The sequence below is a fragment of the Nothobranchius furzeri genome, unplaced genomic scaffold (assembly GCF_043380555.1).
Source record: "Nothobranchius furzeri strain GRZ-AD unplaced genomic scaffold, NfurGRZ-RIMD1 Scf096, whole genome shotgun sequence".
NCBI lineage: Eukaryota > Metazoa > Chordata > Actinopteri > Cyprinodontiformes > Nothobranchiidae > Nothobranchius > Nothobranchius furzeri.
Genome location: NW_027223112.1, coordinates 52,501 through 60,000, shown reverse-complemented (window position 1 = coordinate 60,000; position 7,500 = coordinate 52,501).

Below are 7,500 nucleotides of genomic sequence, written 5' to 3'. Positions count from 1 at the left end.
GATGGCGGGGTGCAGGGGCTGCAGGCAGCCTCCAGCAGCTGATGGCGGGGTGCAGGAGCTGCAACCAGCCTCCAGCTGGTGATGGCGGGGTGGAGGAGCAGCAGCCAGCCTCCAGCAGCCAGCCTCCAGCTGCTGATGGCGGGGTGGAGGAACAGAAGCCTCCAGCAGCTGATGGCAGGGTGCAGGAGCAGCAGCCAGCCTCCAGCTGGTGATGGCGGGGTGGAGGAGCTGAAACCTGGGTCGGACCTGGTCTGCAGCAGGGCCCATTACCACTCAGAAGCTGATGGCAGTGTGTGTTTAGGTCCCTGCGGGGTGGATGAGCTGAAACCTGGGTCAGACTTGGTGTGCAGCAGGGCTCAGCACCCTCCAGAAGCCGATGACAGTGTGTCTTTAACTCCCTGCCTGGTGGGAGAGCTGAAAGCTGGGTCGGACCTGGTCTTTAGCAGAGCTCAGCAGCCTCCAGAAGCTGATGGCAGTGTGTGTTTCATCCCCTGCGGGGTGGGAGAGCTGAAACGTGGGTCGGACCTGGTCTGCAGCAGGGCCCATCACCATCCAGAAGCTGACGGCGGTGTGTGTTTAAGTCCCTGCGGGGTGGGAGAGCCATAACCTGGGTCGGACCTGGTCTGCAGCAGAGCTCAGCAGCCTCCAGAACCTGATGGCAGTGTGTCTTTAATCCACTGCGGGGTGCAGGAGCTGAAACCTGGGTCGGACCTGGTCTGCAGCAGGGCTCAGCAGCCAGCAGAAGGTGACGGCAGTGTGTGTTTAGTTCCCTGCGGGGTGCAGGAGCTGAAACCTGGGTCGGACCTGGTCTGCAGCAGAGCTCAGCAGCCAGCAGAAGGTGATGGCAGTGTGTGTTTAAGTCCCTGCCTGGTGGGAGAGCTGAAACCTGGGTCGGACCTGGTCTATAGAAGAGCTCAGCAGCCTCCAGAAGCTGATGGCAGTGTGTGTGTTTTGGTCCCTGCGGGGTGCAGGAGCAGGAACCCGGGTCGGACCTGGTCTATAGCGGAGCTCAGCAGCCTCCAGCAGCTGATGGCAGTGTGTGTTTAATTCCCTGCCTGGTGGGAGAGCTGTAACCCGGGTCGGACTTGGTCTGCAGCAGGGCCCATCACCATCCAGAAGCTGATGGCAGTGTGTCTTTAATTCCCTGCGGGGTGGAGGAGCAGAAACCTGGGTCGGACCTGGTCTATAGCAGAGCTCAGCAGCCTCCAGAAGCTGATGGCAGTGTGTGTTCAAGTCCCTGCGGGGTGGGAGAGCTGAAACCTGGGTCGGACCTGGTCTATAGAAGAGCTCAGCAGCCTCCAGCAGCTGATGGCAGTGTGTGTTTAAGTCCCTGCGGGGTGGGAGAGCTATATCCCGGGTCGGACCTGGTCTATAGCAGAGCTCAGCAGCCTCCAGCAGCTGATGGCAGTGTGTGTTTAAGTCCCTGCGGGGTGGGAGAGCTGAAACCTCGGTCGGACCTGGTCTATGGCAGAGCTCAGCAGCCTCCAGAAGCTGATGGCAGCGTGCCTCTAAGTCCCTGCCTGGTGGGAGAGCTGAAACCTGGGTCGGACATGGTCTGCAGCAGGGCTCGGCAGCCTCCAGCAGCTGATGGCAGTGTGTCTTTAAGTCCCTGCCTGGTGGGAGAGCTGAAACCTGGGTCGGACCTGGTCTATAGCAGAGCTCAGCAGCCTCCAGCAGCTGATGGCAGTGTGTGTTTAAGTCCCTGCGGGGTGGGAGAGCTGAAACCTGGGTCGGACCTGGCCCGCAGCAGGGCCCATCACCCTCCAGAAGCTGATGGCGGTGTGGGTTTAAGTCCCTGCGGGGTTGAGGAGCTGAAACCTGGGTCGGACCTGGTCTGCAGCAGGGCCCATCACCATCCAGAAGCTGATGGCTGTGTGTGTTTAAGTCCCAGGGGGGTGGGAGAGCCATAACCTGGGTCGGACCTGGTCTGCAGCAGGGCTCAGCAGCCTCCAGTTGCAGATGGCAGTGTGTGTTTAGTTCCCTGCGGGGTGCAGGAGCTGAAACCTGGGTCGGACCTGGTCTATAGCAGAGCTCAGCAGCCTCCAGAAGCTGATGGCAGTGTGTCTTCAATTCCCTGCGGGGTGCAGGAGCTGATACCTGGGTCGGACCTGGTCTGCAGCAGGGCCCATCACCATCCAGACGCTGATGGCAGTGTGTGTTTAAGTCCTAGTGGGCTGCAGGAGCTGAAACCTGGGTCGGACCTGCTCTATAGTAGAGCTCAGCAGCCTCCAGAAGCTGATGGCAGTGTGTCTTTAAGTCCCTGCGGGGTGGGATAGCTGAAACCTGGGTCGGACCTGGTCTGCAGCAGGGCCCATCACCATCCAGACGCTGATGGCAGTGTGTGTTTAAGTCCTAGTGGGCTGCAGGAGCTGAAACCTGGGTCGGACCTGCTCTATAGTAGAGCTCAGCAGCCTCCAGAAGCTGATGGCAGTGTGTCTTTAAGTCCCTGCGGGGTGGGATAGCTGAAACCTGGGTCGGACCTGGTCTGCAGCAGGGCCCATCACCCTCCAGAAGCTGTTGGCAGTGTGTCTTCCATTCCTAGTGGGGCAGGGGAGCAAAGACCTGGGCAGAGGAGCGCCTGTCTGCATCCGATCCGGCCCCTCAGCAGCCCGCCGTGAGCCTTAGAGAACCCCCCCCCCCCCCCAGCGGGCTCCAGGAACCGGGCCCTGCGTCGGACCCAGCTCAGTAAGGCCCTCCCTCGGGCCCTGCAGCAGGTGGCCCCGTCTATGCAGTCGAAAACCCCGCGAAAATCGGTGTAGAAACGCCCGAGAGGCGTGGTGCGGTTCCCCCGGCCGGTACCGGGTCCGGACCGGTCCGGAAGTCCACCCAGAACACTGCCTGGGGCTTCTGGGCGGCTCCCCAGGCGCAGGCAGTCGAAAACCGCGTGAAAATCGGTTCAGAATTGACAAAACGGCGACCTCGTCGCTCCAAAAACTAAGTCCAAACTAAGCCTTTCGCTTATCGCTTAACGCTTAAGGCGGTCGGCCTTATGGCCAGTAAATGAAAAGTGCCTGCGCCCCTGGAGGTTTTGGAAGGTGCGAGCGATGACCATGCTCGGGTTAGTAGGTGAGGCCATCGGAAAACCAGCGTGAGTTGGCGGGTTTGGGTGGCAATCTATTCCAGGCAGAGTCGACTATCTCTGGGCATCAATTTTGGGATTTTTCCGGCTCTGGTTCTGGGAGAAACGCAGGGGCAAAGTGCACGAGCCGCGGCCGATTTTGGTGGCCTGTCCCTGGGCACAAAGTCTGAGGAGTGTGGGCCTGGTTCTCCGAAAAATACCAGTCTGCTGGAGCTCACTCCCATGGCTCCAGGGGGCACGGCACACCCCCCGGTAGCCGACCAAAGTGCTCTACTCGGGCCAGACTCGGACCCACGACCCGGGGTGAGAACCACAACTACTGGTCATCCTTTTGACCTCCAGGGGGCGCGGCAGAGCCTCCCCAGTCCGACGCAAGTGCCCCACTTGGGCCATACTCAGACCCACGGCCCGGGGCGAGAACCACAACTACTGGTCATCCTTTAGACCTCCAGGGGGCCCGGCACAGCCTCCCTAGACCGACACAAGTGCTCCACTTGGGCTGTACTCTGACCCAAGTCCCGGTGCGAGAACCACAACTACTGGTCATCCTTTAGACCTCCAGGGGGCCCGGCACAGCCTCCCTAGGCCGACACAAGTGCTCCACTTGGGCTATACTCTGACCCAAGTCCCGGGGCGAGAACCACAACTACTGGTCATCCTTTTGACCTCATGGTCATCCTTTAGATCTCCAGGGGGCCCGGCACAGCCTCCCTAGGCCGACACAAGTGCTCCACTTGGGCTATACTCTGACCCAAGTCCCGGGGCGAGAACCACAACTACTGGTCATCCTTTAGACCTCCAGGGGGCACGGCACACCCCCCGGTAGCCGACCAAAGTGCTCTACTCGGGCCAGACTCGGACCCACGACCCGGGGTGAGAACCACAACTACTGGTCATCCTTTAGACCTCCAGGGGGCCCGGCACAGCCTCCCTAGTCCGACACAAGTGCTCCACTTGGGCTATACTCTGACCCAAGTCCCGGGGCGAGAACCACAACTACTGGTCATCCTTTAGACCTCCAGGGGGACCGGCACAGCCTCCCTAGACCGACACAAGTGCACCACTTGGGCCATACTCTGACCCAAGTCCCGGGGCGAGAACCACAACTACTGGTCATCCTTTTGACCTCATGGTCATCCTTTAGACCTCAAGGGGGCACGGCAGAGCCTCCCTAGTCCGACACAAGTGTCCCACTTGGGCTATACTATGACCCAAGTCCCGGGGCGAGAACCACAACTACTGGTCATCCTTTAGACCTCAAGGGGGCACGGCAGAGCCTCCCTAGTCCGACACAAGTGTCCCACTTGGGCCATACTCAGACCCACGGCCCGGGGCGAGAACCACAACTACTGGTCATCCTTTAGACCTCCAGGGGGCCCGGCACAGCCTCCCTAGTCCGACGCAAGTGCTCCACTTGGGCTGTACTCTGACCCAAGTCCCGGGGCGAGAACCACAACTAATGGTCATCCTTTAGACCTCCAGGGGGCACGGCACAGCCTCCCTAGTCCGACACAAGTGCTCCACTTGGGCTATACTCTGACCCAAGTCCCGGGGCGAGAACCACAACTACTGGTCATCCTTTAGACCTCCAGGGGGCACGGCAGAGCCTCCCTAGTCCGACACAAGTGTCCCACTTGGGCTATTCTCTGACCCAAGTCCCGGGGCGAGAACCACAACTACTGGTCATCCTTTAGACCTCCAGGGGGCACGACACAGCCTCCCTAGTCCGACCCAAGTGCTCCACTTGGGCTATACTATGACCCAAGTCCCGGGGCGAGAACCACAACTACTGGTCATCCTTTAGACCTCCAGGGGGCACGGCACAGCCTCCCTAGTCCGACACAAGTGCTCCACTTGGGCTATACTCTGACCCAAGTCCCGGGGCGAGAACCACAACTACTGGTCATCCTTTAGACCTCCAGGGGGCACGGCACAGCCTCCCTAGTCCGACACAAGTGCTCCACTTGGGCTATACTCTGACCCAAGTCCCGGGGCGAGAACCACAACTACTGGTCATCCTTTTGACCTCATGGTCATCCTTTAGACCTCCAGGGGGCCCGGCACAGCCTCCCTAGGCCGACACAAGTGCTCCACTTGGGCTATACTCTGACCCAAGTCCCGGGGCGAGAACCACAACTACTGGTCATCCTTTAGACCTCCAGGGGGCACGGCACAGCCTCCCTAGTCCGACACAAGTGCTCCACTTGGGCTATACTCTGACCCAAGTCCCGGGGCGAGAACCACAACTACTGGTCATCCTTTTGACCTCATGGTCATCCTTTAGACCTCCAGGGGGCCCGGCACAGCCTCCCTAGACCGACACAAGTGCTCCACTTGGGCTGTACTCTGACCCAAGTCCCGGTGCGAGAACCACAACTACTGGTCATCCTTTAGACCTCCAGGGGGCCCGGCACAGCCTCCCTAGGCCGACACAAGTGCTCCACTTGGGCTATACTCTGACCCAAGTCCCGGGGCGAGAACCACAACTACTGGTCATCCTTTTGACCTCATGGTCATCCTTTAGATCTCCAGGGGGCCCGGCACAGCCTCCCTAGGCCGACACAAGTGCTCCACTTGGGCTATACTCTGACCCAAGTCCCGGGGCGAGAACCACAACTACTGGTCATCCTTTAGACCTCCAGGGGGCACGGCACACCCCCCGGTAGCCGACCAAAGTGCTCTACTCGGGCCAGACTCGGACCCACGACCCGGGGTGAGAACCACAACTACTGGTCATCCTTTAGACCTCCAGGGGGCCCGGCACAGCCTCCCTAGTCCGACACAAGTGCTCCACTTGGGCTATACTCTGACCCAAGTCCCGGGGCGAGAACCACAACTACTGGTCATCCTTTAGACCTCCAGGGGGACCGGCACAGCCTCCCTAGACCGACACAAGTGCACCACTTGGGCCATACTCTGACCCAAGTCCCGGGGCGAGAACCACAACTACTGGTCATCCTTTTGACCTCATGGTCATCCTTTAGACCTCAAGGGGGCACGGCAGAGCCTCCCTAGTCCGACACAAGTGTCCCACTTGGGCTATACTATGACCCAAGTCCCGGGGCGAGAACCACAACTACTGGTCATCCTTTAGACCTCAAGGGGGCACGGCAGAGCCTCCCTAGTCCGACACAAGTGTCCCACTTGGGCCATACTCAGACCCACGGCCCGGGGCGAGAACCACAACTACTGGTCATCCTTTAGACCTCCAGGGGGCCCGGCACAGCCTCCCTAGTCCGACGCAAGTGCTCCACTTGGGCTGTACTCTGACCCAAGTCCCGGGGCGAGAACCACAACTAATGGTCATCCTTTAGACCTCCAGGGGGCACGGCACAGCCTCCCTAGTCCGACACAAGTGCTCCACTTGGGCTATACTCTGACCCAAGTCCCGGGGCGAGAACCACAACTACTGGTCATCCTTTAGACCTCCAGGGGGCACGGCAGAGCCTCCCTAGTCCGACACAAGTGTCCCACTTGGGCTATTCTCTGACCCAAGTCCCGGGGCGAGAACCACAACTACTGGTCATCCTTTAGACCTCCAGGGGGCACGACACAGCCTCCCTAGTCCGACCCAAGTGCTCCACTTGGGCTATACTATGACCCAAGTCCCGGGGCGAGAACCACAACTACTGGTCATCCTTTAGACCTCCAGGGGGCACGGCACAGCCTCCCTAGTCCGACACAAGTGCTCCACTTGGGCTATACTCTGACCCAAGTCCCGGGGCGAGAACCACAACTACTGGTCATCCTTTAGACCTCCAGGGGGCACGGCACAGCCTCCCTAGTCCGACACAAGTGCTCCACTTGGGCTATACTCTGACCCAAGTCCCGGGGCGAGAACCACAACTACTGGTCATCCTTTTGACCTCATGGTCATCCTTTAGACCTCCAGGGGGCCCGGCACAGCCTCCCTAGGCCGACACAAGTGCTCCACTTGGGCTATACTCTGACCCAAGTCCCGGGGCGAGAACCACAACTACTGGTCATCCTTTAGACCTCCAGGGGGCACGGCACAGCCTCCCTAGTCCGACACAAGTGCTCCACTTCGGCTGTACTCTGACCCAAGTCCCGGGGCGAGAACCACAACTAATGGTCATCCTTTAGACCTCCATGGCAACAGGGGGATGTCAGACCCCAGCTCATCCCAGGTTGATGCCTCAATAGTAGCTTAGGGTCACGGCAGTCCCACCGTGATCCACCCTCTTGTCCTCTCTCCACAGGATGACCAGAGTGTCGTGTTTATTTTCAAAGTGTCCTCGTAGGATGACCATGAGTGCAGGAAAATTTTCAAAGTCCCTCTGTCGGATGACCATGAGTGCAGAAAAAATTTCAAAGTCCCCCCTTGGGATTACCAGACGTTCGAGATTTCGGCTGAAAAATTTTCAAAGTGCTGCCGAGAGCCTGCGCTAGTTGCTTAAGGC